We start from the raw sequence: 23,599 nt of genomic DNA on the forward strand, positions 1-23,599 counted from the left end.
TTTGTATACTGTGGATTTAAGCATCAATAAATAATTTTCTGAATCAGAGCAGAAACAGAGCAAAATGTCAACTGCACCCGCGATTCCCAGCCAGTCTCCCATGCTGGTACTTAAAAGGCCCAAAGCTGGGTAGCAGTCTGCGATCTGACGAGAACAGGCACATTCAGCTTAGGATGGCCGTAGACATCTTCACACCCTGTATACTGTGGATTTAAGCATCAATAAATCCTTTTCGGAATCGGAGCATAAGGCGGCAACAGAGCAAAATGTCAACGACACGTGGGGTTCCCAGCCAGTCTCCCATGCTGGTACTTACCGGGCCCTAAGCTGGGTAGCAGTCTGCGATCTGACGAGAGAAGGCGCGTTCAGCTTAGGATGGCCGTTGATAGCTTCTCGCCCTTTATACTGTGCATTTAAGCATCAATATATCCTTTTCGGAATCGAAGAGGAAGGCGGCAACAGAGCAAAATGTATATAGCACCTTGGATTGCCAGCCAGTCTCCCATGCCCGTACTTGCCGGGCAGCAGTCTGGGATCTGACAAGAACAGGCACATTCAGCTTAGTATAGCCGTAGACGGCTTCACACCCTGTATACTGTGGATTTAAGCATCAATAAATCCTTTTCGGAATCGAAGCGGAAGGCGGCTACAGAGCAAAATGTCAACAACACCTGGGATTCCCAGCCAGTCTCCCATGCTGGTACTTTCCGGGCCCTAAGCTGGGTAGCAGTCTGCGATCTGACGAGAGCAGGCGCGTTCAGCTTAGGATGGCCGTTGACAGCTACACATCCTGTATACTGTGGATTTAAGCATCAATAAATCCTTTTCCGAATCGGCGCGGAAGGCGGCAACAGATTAAAATGTCAACTGCAACCGGGATTCCCAGCCAGTCTCCCATGCTGGTACTTACCAGGCCCGAAGCTGGTTAGCAGTCTGCGATCTGACGAGAACAGGCGAATTCAGCTTAGGATGGCCGTAGACAGTTTCTCGCCCTTTATACTGTGCATTTAGGCATCAATAAATCCTTTTTGGAATCGGAACGGAAGGCGGCAACAGAGCAAAATGTCAACGGCAGCCGGGATTCCCAGCTAGTGTCCCATGCCGGTACTTACCGGGCCCTAAGATCTGTACCAGTCTGCGATCTGACGAGAGCAGGCCCGTTAAGCTTAGGATGGCCGTCGACAGCTTCACACCTTGTATACTGTGGATTTAAGCATCAATAAATTATTTTCGGAATCGGAGCGGAAGGCAGCAATAGAGCAAAATGTCAACGGCACCCGGGATTCCCAGCCAGTCTCCCATGCCAGTACTTACCGGGCCCTAAGCTGGGTAGCAGTCTGCAATCTGACGAGAGCAGGCGCGTTCAGCTTAAGATGGCCGTTGACATCTTTATGCTTTTTATACTGTGGATTTAAGCATCAATAAATATTTTTTTTAATCGGAGAGGAAGGCGGCAACAGATCAAAATGTCAATAGCACATTGGATTGCCAGCCAGTCTCCCATGCCCGTACTTGCCGGGCAGCAGTCTGCGATCTGACAAGAACAGGCGCATTCAGCTTAGGATAGCCGTAGACGGCTTCACACCCTGTATATTGTGGATTTAAACATCAATAAATCCTTTTCGGAATCGGAGCAAAATGTCTACAGAGCTACAGAGCAAAATGTCAACAACACCTGAGATTCCCAGCCAGTCTCCCATGCTGGTACTTACCGGGCCCTAAGCTGGGTAGCAGTCTGCAATCTGACGAGAACAGGCGCGTTCAGCTTAGGATGGCCGTTAACAGCTTCACACCCTTTATACTGTGCATTTAAGCATCAATAAATCATTTTCCGAATCGGAGCGGAAGGCGGCAACAGATTAAAATGTCAACTGCACCCGGGATTCCCAGCCAGTCTCCCATGCTGGTACTTACCAGGCCCTAAGCTGGGTAGCAGTCTGCAATCTGACGAGAGCAGGCGCGTTCAGCTTAGGATGACCGTTGACAGCTTCACATTTTGTATACTGTGCATTTAAGCATCAATAAATCCTTTTCGGAATCGGAACGGAAGGCGGCAACAGAGCAAAATGTCAACGGCAGCCGGAATTCCCAGCCAGTGTCCCATGCCGGTACTTACCGGGCCCTAAGATCTGTACCAGTCTGCGATCTGACGAGAGCAGGCCCGTTAAGCTTAGGATGGCCGTCGACAGCTTCACACCTTGTATACTGTGGATTTAAGCATCAATAAATTATTTTCGGAATCGGAGCGGAAGGCAGCAATAGAGCGAAATGTCAACGGCACCTGGGATTCCCAGCCAGTCTCCCATGCCAGTACTTACCGGGCCCTAAGCTGGGTAGCAGTCTGCGATCTGACGAGAGCAGGCGCGTTTAGCTTAGGATGGCCATTGACAGCTTCATGCTTTTTATACTGTGGATTTAAGCATCAATAAATCCTTTTCGGAATCGGAGAGGAAGGCGGCAACAGAGCAAAATGTCAATAGCACCTTGGATTGCCAGCCAGTCTCCCATGCCCGTACTTGACGGGCAGCAGTCTGCGATCTGACAAGAACAGCCACATTCAGCTTAGAATAGCCGTAGACGGCTTCACACCCTGTATACTGTGGATTTAAGCATCAATAAATCCTTTTCGGAATCGGAACTGAAGGCGGCAACAGAGCAAAATGTCAACTGCACCCGGGATTCCCAGCCAGTCTCCCATACCGGTACTTACTGGGCCCTAAGCAGGGTAGCAGTCTGCGATCTGACGAGAGCAGGCGCGTTCAGCTTAGGATGGCCGTTGACATCTTCACGACTTGTATATTGTGGATTTAAGCATCAATAAATATTTTTATTAATCGGAGAGGAAGGCGGCAACAGAGCAAAATATCAATGGCACCTTGGATTGACAGCCAGTCTCCCATGCCGGTATCTGCTGGGCAGCAGTCTGCGATCTGACGAGAGCAGGCGCGTTCAGCTTAGGATGGCCGTTGACAGCTTCACACCCTGTATATTGTGGATTTAAGCATCAATAAATCCTTTTCCGAATCGGACCGGAAGGCGGCAACAGATTAAAATGTCAACTGCACCCGGGATTCCCAGCCAGTCTCCCAGGCTGGTACTTACCAGGCCCTAAGCTGGGTGGCAGTCTGCGATCTGACGAGAGCAGGCGCATTCAGCTTAGGATGGCCGTTGACAGCTTCACACTTTGTATACTGTGGATTTAAGCATCAATAAATAATTTTCGGAATCGGAGCAGAAACAGAGCAAAATGTCAACTGCACCCGTGATTCCCAGCCAGTCTCCCATGCTGGTACTTACCAGGCCCGAAGTTGGGTAGCAGTCTGCGATATGACGAGAACAGGCGCATTCAGCTTAGGATGGCCGTAGACATCTTCACACCCTGTATACTGTGGATTTAAGCATCAATAAATCCTTTTCGGAATCGGAGCGGAAGGCGTCAACAGAGCAAAATGTAAACGATACCTGGGATTCCCAGCGAGTCTCCCATGCTGGTACTTACCGGGCCCTAAGCTGGGTAGCAGTCTGCGATCTGACGAGAGCAGGTGCGTTCAGCTTAGGATGGCCGTTGACATCTTCTCGTCCTTTATACTGTGCATTTAAGCATCAATAAATCCTTTTCGGAATCGGAACGGAAGGCGGCAACAGAGCAAAATGTAAACGATACCTGGGATTCCCAGCGAGTCTCCCATGCTGGTACTTACCGGGCCCTAAGATCTGTACCAGTCTGCGATCTGACGAAAGCAGGCGCGTTAAGCTTAGGATGGCCGTCGACAGCTTCACACCTTGTATACTGTGGATTTAAGCATCAATAAATGCTTTTCGGAATCGGAGCGGAAGGCAGCAAAATGTCAACGGCACCCGGGATTGCCAGCCAGTCTCCCATGCCAGTTCTTACCTTGCCCTAAGCTGGGTAGCAGTCTGCGATCTGACGAGAGCAGGCGCGTTCAGCTTAGGATGGCCATTGACAGCTTCATGCTTTTTATACTGTGCATTTAAGCATCAATAAATCCTTTTCGGAATCGGAAAGGAAGGCGGCAACAGAGCAAAATGTCAACTGCACCCGGGATTCCCAGCCAGTCTCCCACGCCGGTATTTACTGGGCCCTAAGCTGGGTGGCAGTCTGCGATCTGACGAGAGCAGGCGCATTCAGCTTAGGATGGCCGTTGACATCTTCATGCCTTGTATATTGTGGATTTAAGCATGAATAAATAATTTTCGGAATCAGAGCAGAAACAGAGCAAAATGTCAACTGCACCCAGGATTCCCAGCCAGACTCCCATGCTGGTACTTACCAAGCCCAAAGCTGGGTAGCACTCTGCGATTTGATGAGAACAGGCGCATTCAGCTTAGGATGGCCATAGACATCTTCACACACTGTATACTGTGTATTTAAGCATCAATAAATCCTTTTCGGAATCGGAGAGGAAGGCGGCAACAGAGCAAAATGTCAACTGCACCTTATATACTGTGGATTTAAGCATCAATAAATTATTTTCGGAATCGGAGCGGAAGGCAGCAATAGAGCAAAATGTCAACGGCATCCGGGATTCCCAGTCAGTCTCCCATGCCAGTACTTACTGGGCCCTAAGCTGGGTAGCAGTCTGCAATTTGACGAGAGCACCCCTACCCCTTAATTCCCTGGTTGAACTTGATGGACATATGTCTTTTTTCGACCGTACTAACTATGTAACTATATGTAACTATGTAACAGGTCCGTTCAGCTTAGGATGGCCGTTGACAGCTTCACACTTTGTATACTGTGCATTTAAGCATCAATAAATCCTTTTCGGAATCAGAACGGAAGGCGGCAACAGAGCAAAATGTCAACGGCAGCCGGGATTCCCAGCCAATATCCCATGCCGGTACTTACCGGGCCCTAAGATCTGTACCAGTCTGCGCGTTCAGGCGCGTTCAGCTTAGGATGGCCGTCGACAGCTTCACACCATATATACTGTGGATTTAAGCATCAATAAATTATTTTCGGAATCGGAGCGGAAGGCAGCAATAGAGCAAAATGTCAACGGCACCAGGGATTCCCAGCCAGTCTCCCATGCCAATACTTACCGGGCCCTAAGCTGGGTAGCAGTCTGCGATCTGACGAGAGCAGGCGCATTCAGCTTAGGATGGCCATTGACAGCTTCATGCTTTTTATACTGTGCATTTAAGCATCAATAAATCCTTTTCGGAATCGGAACGGAAGGCGGCAACAGAGCAAAATGTCAACTGCACCCGGGATTCCCAGCCAGTCTCCCATGCCGGTACTTACTGGGCCCTAAGCTGCGTAGCAGTCTGCGATCTGACGAGAGCAGGCGCGTTCAGCTTAGGATGGCCGTTGACATCTTCACGCCTTGTATACTGTGGATTTAAGCATCAATAAATTTTTTTTTTAATCGGAGAGGAAGGCGGCAACAGAGCAAAATGTCAATAGCACCTTGGATTGCCAGCCAGTCTCCCATGCCCGTACTTGCCGGGCAGCAGTCTGCGATCTGACAAGAACAGGCGCATTCAGCTTAGGATAGCCGTAGACAGCTTCACACCCTGTATACTGTGGATTTAAGCATCAATAAATCCTTTTCGGAATCGGAGCAAAATGTCTACAGAGCTACATGTCAACAACACCTGAGATTCTCAGCCAGCCTCCCATGCTGGTACTTACCGGGCCCTAAGCTGGGTAGCAGTTTGCAATCTGAGAAGAACAGGCACATTCAGCTTAGGATAGCCGTAGACGGCTTCACACCCTGTATACTGTGGATTTAAGCATCAATAAATCCTTTTCGGAATCGGAGAGGAAGGCGGCAACAGAGCAAAATGTCAATAGCACCTTGGATTGCCAGCCAGTCTCCCATGCCCATACTTGCCGGGCAGCAGTCTGCGATCTGACAAGAACAGGCACATTCAGCTTAGGATAGCCGTAGACGGCTTCACACCCTGTATACTGTGGATTTAAGCATCAATAAATCCTTTTCGGAATCGGAGCGGAAGGCGGCTAAAGAGCAAAATGTCAACAACACCTGGGATTCCCAGCCAGTCTCCCATGCTGGTACTTACCGGGCCCTAAGCTGGGTATCAGTCTGCGATCTGACGAGAGCAGGCGCGTTCAGCTTAGGATGGCCGTTGACAGCTTCACGCCCTTTATACTGTGCATTTAAGCATCAATAAATCCTTTTCCGAATCGGAGCGGAAGGCGGCAACAGATTAAAATGTCAACTGCACCCGGGATTCCCAGCCAGTCTCCCATGCTGGTACTTACCAGGCCCTAAGCTGGGTAGCAGTCTGCGATCTGACGAGAGCAGGCGCGTTCAGCTTAGGATGGCCGTTGACAGCTTCACACTTTGTATACTGTGGATTTAAGCATCAATAAAAAAAATTCGGAATCGGAGCAGAAACAGAGCAAAATGTCAACTGCACCCGGTATTCCCAGCCAGTCTCCTATGCTGGTACTTACCAGGACCGAAGCTGGGTAGCAGTCTGCGATCTGACGAGAGCAGGCGCGTTCAGCTTAGGATGGCCGTTGACAGCTTCACACCTTGTATATTGTGGATTTAAGCATCAATAAATATTTTTATTAATCGGAGAGGAAGGCGGCAACAGAGCAAAATGTCAATGGCACCTTGGATTGCCAGCCAGTGTCCCATGCCGGTAACTGCCGGGCAGCAGTCTGCGATCTGAGAAGAGCAGGCACGTTCAGGCTTAGGATGTCCGTTGACAGCTTCACACCCTGTATATTGTGGATTTAAGCATCAATAAATCCTTTTCCGAATCGGAGCGGAAGGCGGCAACAGATTAAAATGTCAACTGCACCCGGGATTCCCAGCCAGTCTCCCATGCTGGTACTTACCAGGCCCTAAGCTGGGTAGCAGTCTGCGATCTGATGAGAGCAGGTGCGTTCAGCTTAGGATGGCCATTGACAACTTCACACTTTGTATACTGTGGATACTGTGGATTTAAGCATCAATAAAAAAAATTCGGAATCGGAGCAGAAACAGAGCAAAATGTCAACTGCACCCGGTATTCCCAGCCAGTCTCCTATGCTGGTACTTACCAGGCCCGAAGCTGGGTAGCAGTCTGCGATCTGACGAGAACAGGCGCATTCAGCTTAGGATGGCCGTAGACATCTTCACACCCTGTATACTGTGGATTTAAGCATCAATAAATCCTTTTCGGAATCGGAGCGGAAGGCGGCAACAGAGCAAAATGTCAACGACACCTGGGATTCCCAGCCAGTCTCCCATGCTGGTACTTACCGGGCCCTAAGCTGGGTAGCAGTCTGCGATCTGACGAGAGCAGGCGCGTTCAGCTTAGGATGGCTGTTGACAGCTTCTCGCCCTTTATACTGTGCATTTAGGCAACAATAAATCCTTTTCGGAATTGGAATGGAAGGCGGCAACAGAGCAAAATGTCAACGGCAGCCGGGATTCCCAGCCAGTGTCCCATGCCGGTACTTACCGGGCCCTAAGATCTGTACCAGTCTGCGATCTGACGAGAGCAGGCGCGTTAAGCTTAGGATGGCCGTCGACAGCTTCACACCTTGTATACTGTGGATTTAAGCATCAATAAATTATTTTCGGAATCGGAGCGGAAGGCAGCAATAGAGCAAAATATCAACGGCACCCGGGATTCCCAGCCAGTCTACCACGCCAGTACTTACCGGGCCCTAAGCTGGGTAGCAGTCTGCGATCTGACGAGAGCAGGCGCGTTCAGCTTAGGATGGCCGTTGACATCTTAACACCTTGTATACTGTTGATTTAAGCATCAATAAATATTTTTTTTAATCGGAGAGGAAGGCGGCAACAGATCAAAATGTCAATAGCACCTTGGATTGCCAGCCAGTCTCCCATGCCCGTACTTGCCGGGCAGTAGTCTGCGATCTGACAAGAACAGGCGCATTCAGCTTAGGATAGCCGTAGACGGCTTCACACCCTGTATATTGTGGATTTAAGCATCAATAAATCCTTTTCGGAATCGGAGCAAAATGTCTACAGAGCTACAGAGCAAAATGTCAACAACACCTGAGATTCCCAGCCAGTCTCCCATACTGGTACTTACCGGGCCCTAAGCTGGGTAGCAGTCTGCGATCTGACGAGAGCAGGCGCGTTGAGCTTAGGATGGCCGTTAACAGCCTCACGCTCTTTATACTGTGCATTTAAGCATCAATAAATCCTTTTCCGAATCGGAGCGGAAGGCGGCAACAGATTAAAATGTCAACTGCACCCGGGATTCCCAGCCAGTCTCCCATGCTGGTACTTACCAGGCCCTAAGCTGGGTAGCAGTCTGCGATCTGACGAGAGCAGGCGCGTTCAGATTAGGATGGCCGTTGACAGCTTCACACTTTGTATACTGTGCATTTAAGCATCAATAAATCCTTTTCGGAATCGGAACGGAAGGCGGCAACAGAGCAAAATGTCAACGGCAGCCGGGATTCCCAGCCAGTGTCCCATGCCGGTACTTACCGGGCCCTAAGATCTGTACCAGTCTGCGATCTGACGAGAGCAGGCGCGTTAAGCTTAGGATGGCCGTCGACAGCTTCACACCTTGTATACTGTGGATTTAAGTATCAATAAATTATTTTCGGAATCGGAGCGGAAGGCAGCAATAGAGCTAAATGTCAACCGGGATTACCAGCCAGTCTCCCATGCCAGTACTTACCGGGCCCTAAGCTGGGTAGCAGTCTGCGATCTGACGAGAGCAGGCGCGTTCAGCTTAGGATGGCCATTGACAGCTTCATGCTTTTTATACTGTGCATTTAAGCATCAATAAATCCTTTTCGGAATCGGAACGGAAGGCGGCAACAGAGCAAAATGTCAACCGCACACGGGATTCCCAGCCAGTCTCCCATGCCGGTACTTAATGGGCCCTAAGCTGGGTAGCAGTCTGCGATCTGACGAGAGCAGGCGCGTTCAGCTTAGGATGGCCGTTGACATCTTCACGCCTTGTATATTATGGATTTAAGCATCAATAAATATTTTTTTTATCGGAAAGGAAGGCGGCAACAGAGCAAAATGTCAATGGCACCTTAAATTGCCAGCCAGTCTCCCATGCCGGTAACTGCCGGGCAGCAGTCTGCGATCTGAGGAGAGCAGGCACGTTGAGGCTTAGGATGGCCGTTGACAGCTTCACACCCTGTATATTGTGGATTTAAGCATCAATAAATCCTTTTCCGAATCAGAGCGGAAGGCGGCAACAGATTAAAATGTCAACTGCACCCGGGATTCCCAGCCAGTCTCCCATGCTGGTACTTACCAGGACCTAAGCTGGCTAGCAGTCTGCGATCTGACGAGAGCAGGCGCGTTCAGCTTAGGATGGCCGTTGACAGCTTCACACTTTGTATACTGTGGATTTAAGCATCAATAAATAATTTTCGGAATCGGAGCAGAAACAGAGCAAAATGTCAACTGCACCCGGGATTCTCAGCCAGTCTCCCTTGCTGGTACTTACCAGGCCCGAAGCTGGGTAGCAGTCTGCGATCTGACGAGAACAGGCGCGTTCAGCTTAGGATGGCCGTTGACAGCTTCTGGCCCTTTATGCTGTGCATTTAAGCATCAATTAATACTTTTCGGAATCGGAACCGGAACGGAAGGCGGCAACAGAGCAAAATGTCAACGGCAGCCGGGATTCCCAGCCAGTGTCCCATGCCGGTACTTACCGGGCCCTAAGATCTGTACCAGTCTGCGATCTGACGAGAGCAGGCGCGTTCAGCTTAGGATGGCTGTTGACATCTTCACGCCTTGTATACTGTGGATTTAAGCATCAATAAATATTTTTTTTTAATCGGAGAGGAAGGCGGCAACAGATCAAAATGTCAATAGCACCTTGGATTGCCAGCCAGTCTCCCATGCCCGTACTTGCCGGGCAGCAGTCTGTGATCTGACAAGAACAGGCGCATTCAGCTTAGGATAGCCGTAGACGGCTTCACACCCTGTATATTGTGGATTTAAGCATCAATAAATCCTTTTCGGAATCGGAGCAAAATGTCTACAGAGCTACAGAGCAAAATGTCAACAACACCTGAGATTCCCAGCCAGTCTCCCATGCTGGTACTTACCGGGCCCTAAGCTGGGTAGCAGTCTGCGATCTGACGAGAGCAGGCGCGTTCAGCTTAGGATGGCCGTTGACAGCTTCACACTTTGTATACTGTGCATTTAAGCATCAATTAATACTTTTCGGAATCGGAACCGGAACGGAAGCCGGCAACAGAGCAAAATGTCAACGGCAGCCGGGATTCCCAGCCAGTGTCCCATGCCGGTACTTACCGGGCCCTAAGATCTGTACCAGTCTGCGATCTGACGAGAGCAGGCGCGTTAAGCTTAGGATGGCCGTCGACAGCTTCACACCTTGTATACTGTGGATTTAAGCATCAATAAATTATTTTCGGAATCGGAGCGGAAGGCGGCAACAGAGCAAAATGTCAACTGCACCCGGGATTCCCAGCCAGTCTCCCATGCCGCTACTTACTGGGCCCTAAGCTGGGTAGCAGTCTGCGATCTGACGAGAGCAGGCGCGTTCAGCTTAGGATGGCCGTTGACATCTTCACACCTTGTATATTGTGGATTTAAGCATCAATAAATATTTTTTTAATCGGAGAGGAAGGCGGCAACAGAGCAAAATGTCAATGGCACCTTGGATTGCCAGCCAGTCTCCCATGCCGGTAACTGCCGGGCAGCAGTCTGCGATCTGAGGAGAGCAGGCAAGTTCAGGCTTAGGATGGCTGTTGACAGCTTCACACCCTGTATATTGTGGATTTAAGCATCAATAAATCCTTTTCCAAATCGGAGGGGAAGGCGGCAACAGATTAAAATGTCAACTGCACCCGGGATTCCCAGCCAGTCTCCCATGCTGGTACTTACCATGCTCTAAGCTGGGTAGCAGTCTGCGATCTGACAAAAGCAGGCGCGTTCAGCTTCGGATGGCCGTTGACAGCTTCACACTTTGTATACTGTGGATTTAAGCATCAATAAATAATTTTCGGAATCAGAGCAGAAACAGAGCAAAATGTCAACTGCACCCGGGATTCCCAGCCAGTCTCCCATGCCGGTACTTACCAGGCCCGAACCTGGGTAGCAGTCTGCGATCTGACGAGAACAGGCGGATTCAGCTTAGGATGGCCGTAGACATCTTCACACCCTGTATACTGTGGATTTAAGCATCAATAAATCCTTTTCGGAATCGGAGCGTAAGGCGGCAACAGAGCAAAATGTCAACGACACCTGGGATTCCCAGGCAGTCTCCCATGCTGGTACTCACCGGGCCCTAAGCTGGGTAGCAGTCTGCGATCTGACGAGAGCAGGCGCGTTCAGCTTAGGATGGCCGTTGACAGCTTCATGCCCTTTATACTGTGCATTTAAGCATCAATAAATCCTTTTCCGAATCGGAGCGGAAGGCGGCAACAGATTAAAATGTCAACTGCACCCGGGATTCCCAGCCAGTCTCCCATGCTGGTACTTACCAGGCCCTAAGCTGGGTAGCAGTCTGCGATCTGACGAGAACAGGCGCGTTCAGCTTAGGATGGCCGTTGACAGCTTCACACTTTGTATACTGTGGATTTAAGCATCAATAAATAATTTTCGGAATCGGAGCAGAAACAGAGCAAAATGTCAACTGCACCCGGGATTCCCAGCCAGTCTCCCTTGCTGGTACTTACCAGGCCCGAAGCTGGGTAGCAGTCTGCGATCTGACGAGAACAGGCGCGTTCAGCTTAGGATGGCCGTTGACAGCTTCTCGCCCTTTATACTGTGCATTTAGGCATCAATAAATCCTTTTCGGAATTGGAACGGAAGACGGCAACAGAGCAAAATGTCAACGGCAGCCGGGATTCCCAGCCAGTGTCCCATGCCGGTACTTACCGGGCCCTAAGCTGGGTAGCAGTCTGCGATCTGACGAGAGCAGGCGCGTTCAGCTTAGGATGGCCATTGACAGCTTCATGCTTTTTATACTGTGCATTTAAGCATCAATAAATCCTTTTCGGAATCGGAACGGAAGGCGGCAACAGAGCAAAATGTCAACTGCACCCGGGATTCCCAGCCAGTCTCCCATGCCGGTACTTACTGGTCCCTAAGCTGGGTAGCAGTCTGCGATCTGACGAGAGCAGGCGCGTTCAGCTTAGGATGGCCGTTGACATCTTCACGCCTTGTATATTGTGGATTTAAGCATCAATAAATATTTTTTTAATCGGAAAGGAAGGCGGCAACAGAGCAAAATGTCAATGGCACCTTGGATTGCCAGCCAGTCTCCCATGCCGGTAACTGCCGGGCAGCAGTCTGCGATCTGAGGAGAGCAGGCAAGTTCAGGCTTAGGATGGCTGTTGACAGCTTCACACCCTGTATATTGTGGATTTAAGCATCAATAAATCCTTTTCCGAATCGGAGGGGAAGGCGGCAACAGATTAAAATGTCAACTGCACCCGGGATTCCCAGCCAGTCTCCCATGCTGGTACTTACCATGCTCTAAGCTGGGTAGCAGTCTGCGATCTGACAAAAGCAGGCGCGTTCAGCTTCGGATGGCCGTTGACAGCTTCACACTTTGTATACTGTGGATTTAAGCATCAATAAATAATTTTCGGAATCGGAGCAGAAACAGAGCAAAATGTCAACTGCACCCGGGATTCCCAGCCAGTCTCCCATGCCGGTACTTACCAGGCCCGAACCTGGGTAGCAGTCTGCGATCTGACGAGAACAGGCGGATTCAGCTTAGGATGGCCGTAGACATCTTCACACCCTGTATACTGTGGATTTAAGCATCAATAAATCCTTTTCGGAATCGGAGCGTAAGGCGGCAACAGAGCAAAATGTCAACGACACCTGGGATTCCCAGGCAGTCTCCCATGCTGGTACTCACCGGGCCCTAAGCTGGGTAGCAGTCTGCGATCTGACGAGAGCAGGCGCGTTCAGCTTAGGATGGCCGTTGACAGCTTCATGCCCTTTATACTGTGCATTTAAGCATCAATAAATCCTTTTCCGAATCGGAGCGGAAGGCGGCAACAGATTAAAATGTCAACTGCACCCGGGATTCCCAGCCAGTCTCCCATGCAGGTACTTACCAGGCCCTAAGCTGGGTAGCAGTCTGCGATCTGACGAGAGCAGGCGCGTTCAGCTTAGGATGGCCGTTGACAGCTTCACACTTTGTATACTGCGGATTTAAGCATCAATAAATAATTTTCGGAATCGGAGCAGAAACAGAGCAAAATGTCAACAGCACCCGGGATTCCCAGCCAGTCTCCCATGCTGGTACTTACCAGGCCCGAAGCTGGGTAGCAGTCTGCGATCTGACGAGAACAGGCGCATTCAGCTTAGGATGGCCGTAGACATGTTCACACCCTGTATACTGTGGATTTAAGCATCAATAAATCATTTTCGGAATCGGAGCGTAAGGCGGCAATAGAGCAAAATGTCAACGACACCTGGGATTCCCAGCCAGTCTCCCATGCTGGTACTTACTGGGCCCTCAGCTGGGTAGCAGTCTGCGATCTGACGAGAGCAGGCACGTTCAGCTTAGGATGGCCGTTGACAGCTTCTCGCCCTTTATACTGTGCATTTAAGCATCATTAAATCCTTTTCGGAATCGGAAACGGAAACGGAAGGCGGCAACAGAGCAAAATGTCAACGGCAGCCGGGATTCCCAGCCAGTGTCCCATGCCGGTACTTACCGGGCCCTAAGATCTGTACCAGTCTGCGATCTGACAAGAGCAGGCGCGTTAAGCTTAGGATGGCCGTCGACAGCTTCACACCTTGTATACTGTGGATTTAAGCATCAATAAATTCTTTTCGGAATCGGAGCGGAAGGCAGCAATAGAGCAAAATGTCAACGGCACCCGGGATTCCCAGCCAGTCTCCCATGCCAGTACATACCAGGCCCTAAGCTGGGTAGCAGTCTGCGATCTGACGAGAGCAGGCGCGTTCAGCTTAGGATGGCCATTGACAGCTACATGCTTTTTATACTGTGCATTTAAGCATCAATAAATCCTTTTCGGAATCGGAGAGGAAGGCGGCAACAGAGCAAAATGTCAATAGCACCTTGGATTGCCAGCCAGTCTCCCATGCTCGTACTTGCCGGGCAGCAGTCTGCGATCTGACAAGAACAGGCACGTTCAGCTTAGGATAGCCGTAGACGGCTTCACACCTTGTATACTGTGGATTTAAGCATCAATAAATCCTTTTCGGAATCGGAGAGGAAGGCGGCAACAGAGCAAAATGTCAATAGCACCTTGGATTGCCAGCCAGTCTCCCATGCTCGTACTTGCCGGGCAGCAGTCTGCGATCTGACGAGAACAGGCGCGTTCAGCTTAGGATGGCCGTCGACAGCTTCACACCTTGTGTACTGTGGATTTAAGCATCAATAAATTCTTTTCGGAATCGGAGCGGAAGGCAGTTATAGAGCTAAATGTCAACCGGGATTCCCAGCCAGTCTCCCATGCCAGTACTTATCGGGCCCTAAGCTGGGTAGCAGTCTGCGATCTGACGAGAGCAGGCGCGTTCAGCTTAGGATGGCCGTTGACATCTTCAAGCCTTGTATACTGTGGATTTAAGCATCAATAAATATTTTTTTTAATCGGAGAGGAAGGCGGCAACAGATCAAAATGTCAATAGCACCTTGGATTGCCAGCCAGTCTCCCATGCCCGTACTTGCCGGGCAGCAGTCTGCGATCTGACAAGAACAGGCGCATTCAGCTTAGGATAGCCGTAGACGGCTTCACACCCTGTACATTTTGGATTTAAGCATCAATAAATCCTTTTCGGAATCGGAGCAAAATGTCTACAGAAATACAGAGCAAAATGTCAACAACACCTGAGATTCCCAGCCAGTCTCCCATGCTGGTACTTACCGGGCCCTAAGCTGGGTAGCAGTCTGCGATCTGGCGAGAGCAGGCGCGTTCAGCTTAGGATGGCCGTCGACAGCTTCACACCTTGTATACTGTGGATTTAAGCATCAATAAATTATTTTCGGAATCGGAGCGGAAGGCGGCAACAGAGCAAAATGTCAACTGCACCCGGGATTCCCAGCCAGTCTCCCATGCCGGTACTTACTGGGCCCTAAGCTTGGTAGCAGTCTGCGATCTGACGAGAGCAGGCACGTTCAGCTTAGGATGGCCGTTGACATCTTCACGCCTTGTATATTGTGGATTTAAGCATCAATAAATATTTTTTTAATCGGAGAGGAAGGCGGCAACAGAGCAAAATGTCAATGGCACCTTGGATTGCCAGCCAGTCTCCCATGCCGGTAACTGCCGGGCAGCAGTCTGGGATCTGAGGAGAGCAGGCACGTTCAGGCTTAGGATGGCCGTTGACAGCTTCATGCTTTTTATACTGTGCATTTAAGCATCAATAAATCCTTTTCGGAATCGGAGCGGAAGGCGGCAACAGATTAAAATGTCAACTGCACCCGGGATTCCCAGCCAGTCTCCCATGCTGGTACTTACCAGGCCCTAAGCTGGGTAGCAGTCTGCGATCTGACGAGAGCAGGCGCGTTCAGCTTAGGATGGCCGTTGACAGCTTCACACTTTGTATACTGTGCATTTAAGCATCAATAAATCCTTTTCGGAATCGGAACGGAAGGCGGCAACAGAGCAAAATGTCAACGGCAGCCGGGATTCCCAGCCAGTGTCCCATGCTGGTACTTACCGGGCCCTAAGATCTGTACCAGTCTGCGATCTGACGAGAGCAGGCGCGTTAAGCTTAGGATGGCCGTCGACAGCTTCACACCTTGTATACTGTGCATTTAAGCATCAATAAATTCTTTTCGGAATCGGAGCGGAAGGCAGCAATAGAGCAAAATATCAACGGCACCCGGGATTCCCAGCCAGTCTCACATGCCAGTACTTACCGGGCCCTAAGCTGGGTAGCAGTCTGCGATCTGACGAGAGCAGGCGCGTTCAGCTTAGGATGGCCGTTGACATCTTCATGCCTTGTATACTGTGGATTTAAGCATCAATAAATATTTTTTTTAATCGGAGAGGAAGGCGGCAACAGATCAAAATGTCAATAGCACCTTGGATTGCCAGCCAGTCTCCCATGCCCGTACTTGCCGGGCAGCAGTCTGCGATCTGACAAGAACAGGCTCATTCAGCTTAGGATAGCCGTAGATGGCTTCACACCCTGTATAGTGTGGATTTAAGCATCAATAAATCCTTTTCGGAATCGGAGCAAAATGTCTACAGAGCTACAGAGCAAAATGTCAACAACACCTGAGATTCCCAGCCAGTCTCCCATGCTGGTACTTACCGGCCCTAAGCTGGGTAGCAGTCTGCGATCTGACGAGAGCAGGCGCGTTCAGCTTAGGATGGCCGTTAACAGCTTCACGCCCTTTATACTGTGCATTTAAGCATCAATAAATCCTTTTCCGTATCGGAACGGTAGGCGGCAACAGATTAAAATGTCAACTGCACCCGGGATTCCCAGCCAGTCTCCCATGCTGGTACTTACCAGGCCCTAAGCTGGGTAGCAGTCTGCGATCTGACGAGAGCAGGCGCGTTCAGCTTAGGATGGCCGTTGACAGCTTCACACTTTCTATACTGTGCATTTAAGCATCAATAAATCCTTTTCGGAATCGGAACGGAAGGCGGCAACAGAGCAAAATGTCAACGGCAGCCGGGATTCCCAGCCAGTGTCCCATGCCGGTACTTACTGGGCCCTAAGATCTGTACCAGTCTGCGATCTGACGAGAGCAGGCGCGTTAAGCTTAGGATGGCCGTCGACAGCTTCACACCTTGTATACTGTGGATTTAAGCATCAATAAATTATTTTCGGAATCGGAGCGGAAGGCAGCAATAGAGCTAAATGTCAACGGCACCCGGGATTCCCAGCCAGTCTCCCATGCCAGTACTTACCGGGCCCTAAGCATCAATAAATATTTTTTTTAATCGGAGAGGAAGGCGGCAACAGATCAAAATGTCAATAGCACCTTGGATTGCCAGCCAGTCTCCCATGCCCGTACTTGCCGGGCAGCAGTCTGCGATCTGACAAGAACAGGCGCATTCAGCTTAGGATAGCCGTAGACGGCTTCACACCCTGTATATTGTGGATTTAAGCATCAATAAATCCTTTTCGGAATCGGAGCAAAATGTCTACAGAGCTACAGAGCAAAATGTCAACAACACCTGAGATTCCCAGCCAGTCTCCCATGCTGGTACTTACCGGGCCCTAAGCTGGGTAGCAGTCTGCGATCTGGCGAGAGCAGGCGCGTTCAGCTTAGGATGGCCGTTGACAGCTTCACACTTTGTATACTGTGCATTTAAGCATCAATAAATCCTTTTCGGAATCTGAACGGAAGGCGGCAACAGAGCAAAATGTCGAAGGCAGCCGGGATTCCCAGCCAGTGTCCCATGCCGGTACTTACCGGGCCCTAAGATCTGTACCAGTCTGCGATCTGACGAGAGCAGGCGCGTTAAGCTTAGGATGGCCGTCGACAGCTTCACACCTTGTATACTGTGGATTTAAGCATCAATAAATTATTTTCGGAATCGGAGCGGAAGGCGGCAACAGATTAAAATGTCAATTGCACCCGGGATTCCCAGCCAGTCTCCCATGCTGGTACTTACTGGGCCCTAAGCTGGGTAGCAGTCTGCGATCTGACGAGAGCAGGCGCGTTCAGCTTAGGATGGCCGTTGACAGCTTCACATTTTGTATCCTGTGGATTTAAGCATCAATAAATAATTTTCGGAATCAGAGCAGAGACAGAGCAAAATGTTAACTGCACCCGGGATTCCCAGCCAGTCTCCCATGCGGGTACTTACCAGGCCCGAAGCTGGGTAGCAGTCTGCGATCTGACGAGAACAGGCGCATTCAGCTTAGGATGGCCGCAGACATCTTCACACCCTGTATACTGTGGATTTAAGCATCAATAAATCCTTTTCGGAATCGGAGCGTAAGGCGGCAACAGAGCAGAATGTCAACGACAAGTGGGATTCCCAGCCAGTCTCCCATGCTGGTACTTACCGGGCCCTAAGCTGGGTAGCAGTCTCCGATCTGACGAGAGCAAGTGCGTTCAGCTTAGGATGGCCTTTGACAGCTTCACACCTTGTATACTGTGGATTTAAGCATCAATAAATTATTTTCGGAATCGGAGCTGAAGGCAGCAATAGAGCAAAATGTCAACGGCACCTGGGATTCCCAGCCAGTCTCCCATGCTGGTACTTACCGGGCCCTAAGCTGAGTAGCAGTCTGCGATCTGACGAGAGCAAGTGCGTTCAGCTTAGGATGGCCTTTGACAGCTTCTTGCCCTTTATACTGTGGATTTAAGCATCAATAATATATTTTCGGAATCGGAGCGGAAGGCAGCAATAGAGCAAAATGGCAACGGCACCCGGGATTCACAGCCAGTCTCCCATGCCAGTACTTACCGGGCCCTAAGCTGGGTAGCAGTCTGCGATCTGACGAGAGCAGGCGCGTTCAGCTTAGGATGGCCATTGACAGCTTCATGCTTTTTATACTGTGCATTTAAGCATCAATAAATCCTTTTCGGAATCGGAGAGGAAGGCGGCAACAGAGCAAAATGTCAACAGCACCTTGGATTGCCAGCCAGTCTCCCATGCCCGTACTTGCCGGGCAGCAGTCTGCGATCTGACAAGAACAGGCACATTCAGCTTAGGATAGCCGTAGACGGCTTCACACCCTGTATACTGTGGATTTAAGCATCAATAAATCCTTTTCGGAATCGGAGCGGAAGGCGGCAACAGATTAAAATGTCAACTGCACCCGGGATTCCCAGCCAGTCTCCCATGCTGGTACTTACCAGGCCCTAAGCTGGGTAGCAGTCTGCGATCTGATGAGAGCAGGCGCGTTCAGCTTAGGATGGCCATTGACAGCTTCACACTTTGTATACTGTGGATTTAAGCATCAATAAAAAAAATTCGGAATCGGAGCAGAAACAGAGCAAAATGTCAACTGCACCCGGTATTCCCAGCCAGTCTCCTATGCTGGTACTTACCAGGCCCGAAGCTGGGTAGCAGTCTGCGATCTGACGAGAACAGGCGCATTCAGCTTAGGATAGCCGTAGATGGCTTCACACCCTGTATACTGTGGATTTAAGCATCAATAAATTATTTTCGGAATTGGAGCTGAAGGCAGCAATAGAGCAAAATGTCAACGGCACCTGGGATTCCCAGCCAGTCTCCCATGCTGGTACTTACCGGGCCCTAAGCTGAGTAGCAGTCTGCGATCTGACGAGAGCAAGTGCGTTCAGCTTAGGATGGCCTTTGACAGCTTCTCGCCCTTTATACTGTGGATTTAAGCATCAATAATATATTTTCGGAATCGGAGCGGAAGGCAGCAATAGAGCAAAATGGCAACGGCACCCGGGATTCCCAGCCAGTCACCCATGCCAGTACTTACCGGGCCCTAAGCTGGGAAGCAGTCTGCGATCTGACGAGAGCAGGCGCGTTCAGCTTAGGATGGCCATTGACAGCTTCATGCTTTTTATACTGTGCATTTAAGCATCAATAAATCCTTTTCGGAATCAGAGAGGAAGGCGGCAACAGAGCAAAATGTCAATAGCACCTTGGATTGCCAGCCAGTCTCCCATGCCCGTACTTGCCGGGCAGCAGTCTGCGATCTGACAAGAACAGGCACATTCAGCTTAGGATAGCCGTAGACGGCTTCACACCCTGTATACTGTGGATTTAAGCATCAATAAATCTTTTTCGGAATCGGAGCGGAAGGCGGCTACAGAGCAAAATGTCAACAACACCTGGGATTCCCAGCCAGTCTCCCATGCTGGTACTTACCGGGCCCTAAGCTGGGTAGCAGTCTGCGATCTGACGAGAGCAGGCACGTTCAGCTTAGGATGGCCGTTGACAGCTTCACGCCCTTTATATTGTGCATTTAAGCATCAATAAATCATTTTCTGAATCGGAGTGGAAGGTGGCAACAGAGCAAAATGTCAACTGCACCCGGGATTCCCAGCCAGTCTCCCATGCCGTTACTTACTGGGCCCTAAGCTGGGTAGCAGTCTGCGATCTGACGAGAGCAGACACGTTCAGCTTAGGATGGCCGTTGACATCTTTATGCCTTGTATATTGTGGATTTAAGCATCAATAAATATTTTTATTAATCGGAGAAGAAGGCGGCAACAGAGCAAAATGTCAATGGCACCTTGGATTGCCAGCCAGTCTCCCATGCCGCTAACTGCCGGGCAGCAGTCTGCGATCTGAGGAGAGCAGGCACGTTCAAGCTTAGGATGGCCGTTGACAGCTTCACACCCTGTATATTGTGGATTTAAGCATCAATAAATCCTTTTCTGAATCGGAGCGGAAGGCGGCAACAGATTAAAATGTCATCTGCACCCGGGATTCCCAGCCAGTCTCCCATGCTGGTACTTACCAGGCCCTAAGCTGGGTAGCAGTCTGCAATCTGACGAGAGCAGGCGCGTTCAGCTTAAGATGGCCGTTGACAGCTTCACACTTTGTATACTGTGGATTTAAGCATCAATAAATAATTTTCGGAATCGGAGCAGAAACAGAGCAAAATGTCAACTGCACCCGGGATTCCCAGCCAGTCTCCCATGCTGGTACTTACCAGGCCCGAAGCTGGGTAGCAGTCTGCGATCTGACGAGAACAGGCGCATTCAGCTTAGGATGGCCGTAGACATCTTCACACCCTGTATACTGTGGATTTAAGCATCAATAAATCCTTTTCGGAATCGGAGCGTAAGGCGGCAACAAAGCAAAATGTCAACGACACCTGGGATTCCCAGCCAATCTCCCATGCTGGTACTTACCGTGCCCTAAGCTGGGTAGCAGTCTGCGATCTGACGAGAGCAGGCGTGTTCAGCTTAGGATGGCCGTTGACAGCTTCTCGCCCTTTATACTGTGCATTTAAGCATCAATAAATCCTTTTCAGAATCGGAACGGAAGGCGGCAACAGAGCAAAATGTCAACGGCAGCCGGGATTCCCAACCAGTGTCCCATGCCGGTACTTACCGGGCCCTAAGATCTGTACCAGTCTGCGATCTGACGAGAGCAGTCACGTTAAGCTTAGGATGGCCAACGACAGCTTCACACCTTGTATACTGTGGATTTAAGCATCAATAAATTCTTTTCGGGATCGGAGCTGAAGGCAGCAATAGAGCAAAATGTCAACGGCACCTGGGATTCCCAGCCAGTCTCCCATGGTGGTACTTACCGGGCCCTAAGCTGGGTAGCTGTCTGCGATCTGACGAGAGCAGGCGCGTTCAGCTTAGGATGGCCATTGACAGCTTCATGCTTTTTATACTGTGCATTTAAGCATCAATAAATCCTTTTCGGAATCGGAGAGGAAGGCGGCAACAGAGCAAAATGTCAATAGCACCTTGGATTGCCAGCCAGTCTCCCATGCCCGTACTTGCCGGGCAGCAGTCTGCGATCTGACAAGAACAGGCACATTCAGCTTAGGATAGCCGTAGACGGCTTCACACCCTGTATACTGTGGATTTAAGCATCAATAAATCCTTTTCGGAATCGGAGCGGAAGGCGGCTACAGAGCAAAATGTCAACAACACCTGGGATTCCCAGCCAGTCTCCCATGCTGGTACTTACCGGGCCCTAAGCTGGGTAGCAGTCTGCAATCTGACGAGAGCAGCCGCGTTCAGCTTAGGATGGCCGTTGACATCTTCACGCCTTGTATATTGTGGATTTAAGCATCAATAAATATTTTTATTAATCGGAGAGGAAGGCGGCAACAGAGCAAAATGTCAATGGCACCTTGGATTGCCAGCCAGTCTCCCATGCCGGTAACTGCCGGGCAGCAGTCTGCGATCTGAGGAGAGCAGGCACGTTCAGGCTTAGGATGGCCGTTGACAGCTTCACACCCTGTATATTGTGGATTTAAGCATCAATAAATCCTTTTCCGAATCGGAGCGGAAGGTGGCAACAGATTAAAAAGTCATCTGCACCCGGGATTCCCGGCCAGTCTCCCAAGCTGGTACTTACCGGGCCCTAAGCTGGGTAGCAGTCTGCAATCTGACGAGAGCAGGCGCGTTCAGCTTAGGATGGCCGTTGACAGCTTCACATTTTGTATACTGTGGATTTAAGCATCAATAAATAATTTTCGGAATCGGAGGAGAAACAGAGCAAAATGTCAACTGCACCCGGGATTCCCAGCCAGTCTCCCATGCTGATACTTACCAGGCCCGAAGCTGAGTAGCAGTCTGCGATCTGACGAGAACAGGCGCATTCAGCTTAGGATGGCCATAGACATCTTCACACCCTGTATACTGTGGATTTAAGCATCAATAAATTCTTTTCGGAATCGGAGCGTAAGGCGGCAACAGAGCAAAATGTCAACGGCAGCCGGGATTCCCAGCCAGTGTCCCATGCCGGTATTTACCGGGCCCTAAGATCTGTACCAGTCTGCGATCTGACGAGAGCAGGCGCGTTAAGCTTAGGATGGCCGTCGACAGCTTCACACCTTGTATACTGTGGATTTAAGCATCAATAAATTCCTTTCGGAATCGGAGCGGAGGGCAGCAATAGAGCAAAATGTCAACGGCACCTGGGATTCCCAGCCAGTCTCCCATGCCAGTACTTACCGGTCCCTAAGCTGGGTAGCAGTTTGCAATCTGACGAGAGCAGGCACGTTCAGCTTAGGGTGGCCATTGACAGCTTCACGCTTTTTATACTGTGCATTTAAGCATCAATAAATCCTTTTCGGAATCGGAGAGGAAGGCGGCAACAGAGCAAAATGTCAATAGTTCCTTGGATTGCCAGCCAGTCTCCCATGCCTGTACTTTCATGGCAGCAGTCTGCGATCTGACAAGAACAGGCACATTCAGCTTAGGATAGCCGTAGACGGCTTCACACCCTGTATACTGTGGATTTAAGCATCAATAAATCCTTTTCGGAATCGAAGCGGAAGACGGCTACAGAGCAAAATGTCAACAACACCTGGGATTCCCAGCCAGTCTCCCATGCTGGTACTTACCGGGCCCTAAGCTGGGTAGCAGTCTGCGATCTGACGAGAGCAGGTGCGTTCAGCTTAGGATGGCCGTTGACAGCTTCTCGCCCTTTATACTGTGGATTTAAGCATCAATAAATTATTTTCGGAATCGGAGCGGAAGGCAGCAATAGAGCAAAATGTTAACGGCACCCGGGATTCCCAGCCAGTCTCCCATGCCAGTACTTACCGGGCCCTAAGCTGGGTAGCAGTCTGCGATCTGACGAGAGCAGGCGCGTTCAGCTTAGGATGGCCATTGACAGCTTCATGCTTTTTATACTGTGCATTTAAGCATCAATAAATCCTTTTCGGAATCGGAGAGGAAGGCGGCAACAGAGCAAAATGTCCATAGCACCTTGAATTGCCAGCCAGTCTCCCATGCCCGTACTTGCCGGGCAGCAGTCTGCGATCTGACAAGAAGAGGCACATTCAGCTTAGGATAGCCGTAGACGGCTTCACACCCTGTATACTGTGGATTTAGGCATCAATAAATCCTTTTCGGAATCGGAGCGGAAGGCGGCTACAGAGCAAAATGTCAACCACACCTGGGATTCCCAGCCAGTCTCCCATGCTGGTACTTACCGGGCCCTAAGCTGAGTAGCAGTCTGCGATCTGACGAGAGCAGGCACGTTCAGCTTAGGATGGCCGTTGACAGCTTCACGCCCTTTATATTGTGCATTTAAGCATCAATAAATCATTTTCTG

The 23,599-nt window shown here is 50.1% G+C and overlaps 21 pseudogenes; all 21 read right to left on the reverse strand.

The window, feature by feature from the left end:
• Positions 1–659: 659 nt before the first annotated feature.
• LOC130323772 (5S ribosomal RNA) lies at positions 660–779 on the reverse strand (annotated as a pseudogene).
• Positions 780–2,269: 1,490 nt separating this feature from the next.
• LOC130346073 (5S ribosomal RNA) lies at positions 2,270–2,389 on the reverse strand (annotated as a pseudogene).
• Positions 2,390–5,015: 2,626 nt separating this feature from the next.
• Positions 5,016–5,135, reverse strand: LOC130330472 (5S ribosomal RNA; annotated as a pseudogene).
• Positions 5,136–5,999: 864 nt separating this feature from the next.
• LOC130347074 (5S ribosomal RNA) lies at positions 6,000–6,119 on the reverse strand (annotated as a pseudogene).
• Positions 6,120–6,201: 82 nt separating this feature from the next.
• LOC130351369 (5S ribosomal RNA) lies at positions 6,202–6,321 on the reverse strand (annotated as a pseudogene).
• A 468-nt stretch (positions 6,322–6,789) lies between these two features.
• LOC130326400 (5S ribosomal RNA) lies at positions 6,790–6,909 on the reverse strand (annotated as a pseudogene).
• A 3,084-nt stretch (positions 6,910–9,993) lies between these two features.
• Positions 9,994–10,113, reverse strand: LOC130334622 (5S ribosomal RNA; annotated as a pseudogene).
• A 1,079-nt stretch (positions 10,114–11,192) lies between these two features.
• LOC130321874 (5S ribosomal RNA) lies at positions 11,193–11,312 on the reverse strand (annotated as a pseudogene).
• Positions 11,313–12,782: 1,470 nt separating this feature from the next.
• LOC130321995 (5S ribosomal RNA) lies at positions 12,783–12,902 on the reverse strand (annotated as a pseudogene).
• An 82-nt stretch (positions 12,903–12,984) lies between these two features.
• LOC130352559 (5S ribosomal RNA) lies at positions 12,985–13,104 on the reverse strand (annotated as a pseudogene).
• A 75-nt stretch (positions 13,105–13,179) lies between these two features.
• LOC130352089 (5S ribosomal RNA) lies at positions 13,180–13,299 on the reverse strand (annotated as a pseudogene).
• Positions 13,300–13,792: 493 nt separating this feature from the next.
• On the reverse strand, positions 13,793–13,912 carry LOC130327525 (5S ribosomal RNA; annotated as a pseudogene).
• A 1,448-nt stretch (positions 13,913–15,360) lies between these two features.
• Positions 15,361–15,480, reverse strand: LOC130351377 (5S ribosomal RNA; annotated as a pseudogene).
• An 883-nt stretch (positions 15,481–16,363) lies between these two features.
• LOC130351399 (5S ribosomal RNA) lies at positions 16,364–16,483 on the reverse strand (annotated as a pseudogene).
• A 1,594-nt stretch (positions 16,484–18,077) lies between these two features.
• LOC130352223 (5S ribosomal RNA) lies at positions 18,078–18,197 on the reverse strand (annotated as a pseudogene).
• Positions 18,198–18,671: 474 nt separating this feature from the next.
• Positions 18,672–18,791, reverse strand: LOC130352191 (5S ribosomal RNA; annotated as a pseudogene).
• Positions 18,792–19,068: 277 nt separating this feature from the next.
• LOC130352224 (5S ribosomal RNA) lies at positions 19,069–19,188 on the reverse strand (annotated as a pseudogene).
• Positions 19,189–19,662: 474 nt separating this feature from the next.
• On the reverse strand, positions 19,663–19,782 carry LOC130346485 (5S ribosomal RNA; annotated as a pseudogene).
• A 1,276-nt stretch (positions 19,783–21,058) lies between these two features.
• On the reverse strand, positions 21,059–21,178 carry LOC130346919 (5S ribosomal RNA; annotated as a pseudogene).
• Positions 21,179–22,834: 1,656 nt separating this feature from the next.
• Positions 22,835–22,954, reverse strand: LOC130332704 (5S ribosomal RNA; annotated as a pseudogene).
• Positions 22,955–23,036: 82 nt separating this feature from the next.
• LOC130352384 (5S ribosomal RNA) lies at positions 23,037–23,156 on the reverse strand (annotated as a pseudogene).
• Positions 23,157–23,599: the final 443 nt, after the last annotated feature.

The sequence above is a fragment of the Hyla sarda genome, chromosome 1, assembly GCF_029499605.1.
Source record: "Hyla sarda isolate aHylSar1 chromosome 1, aHylSar1.hap1, whole genome shotgun sequence".
NCBI lineage: Eukaryota > Metazoa > Chordata > Amphibia > Anura > Hylidae > Hyla > Hyla sarda.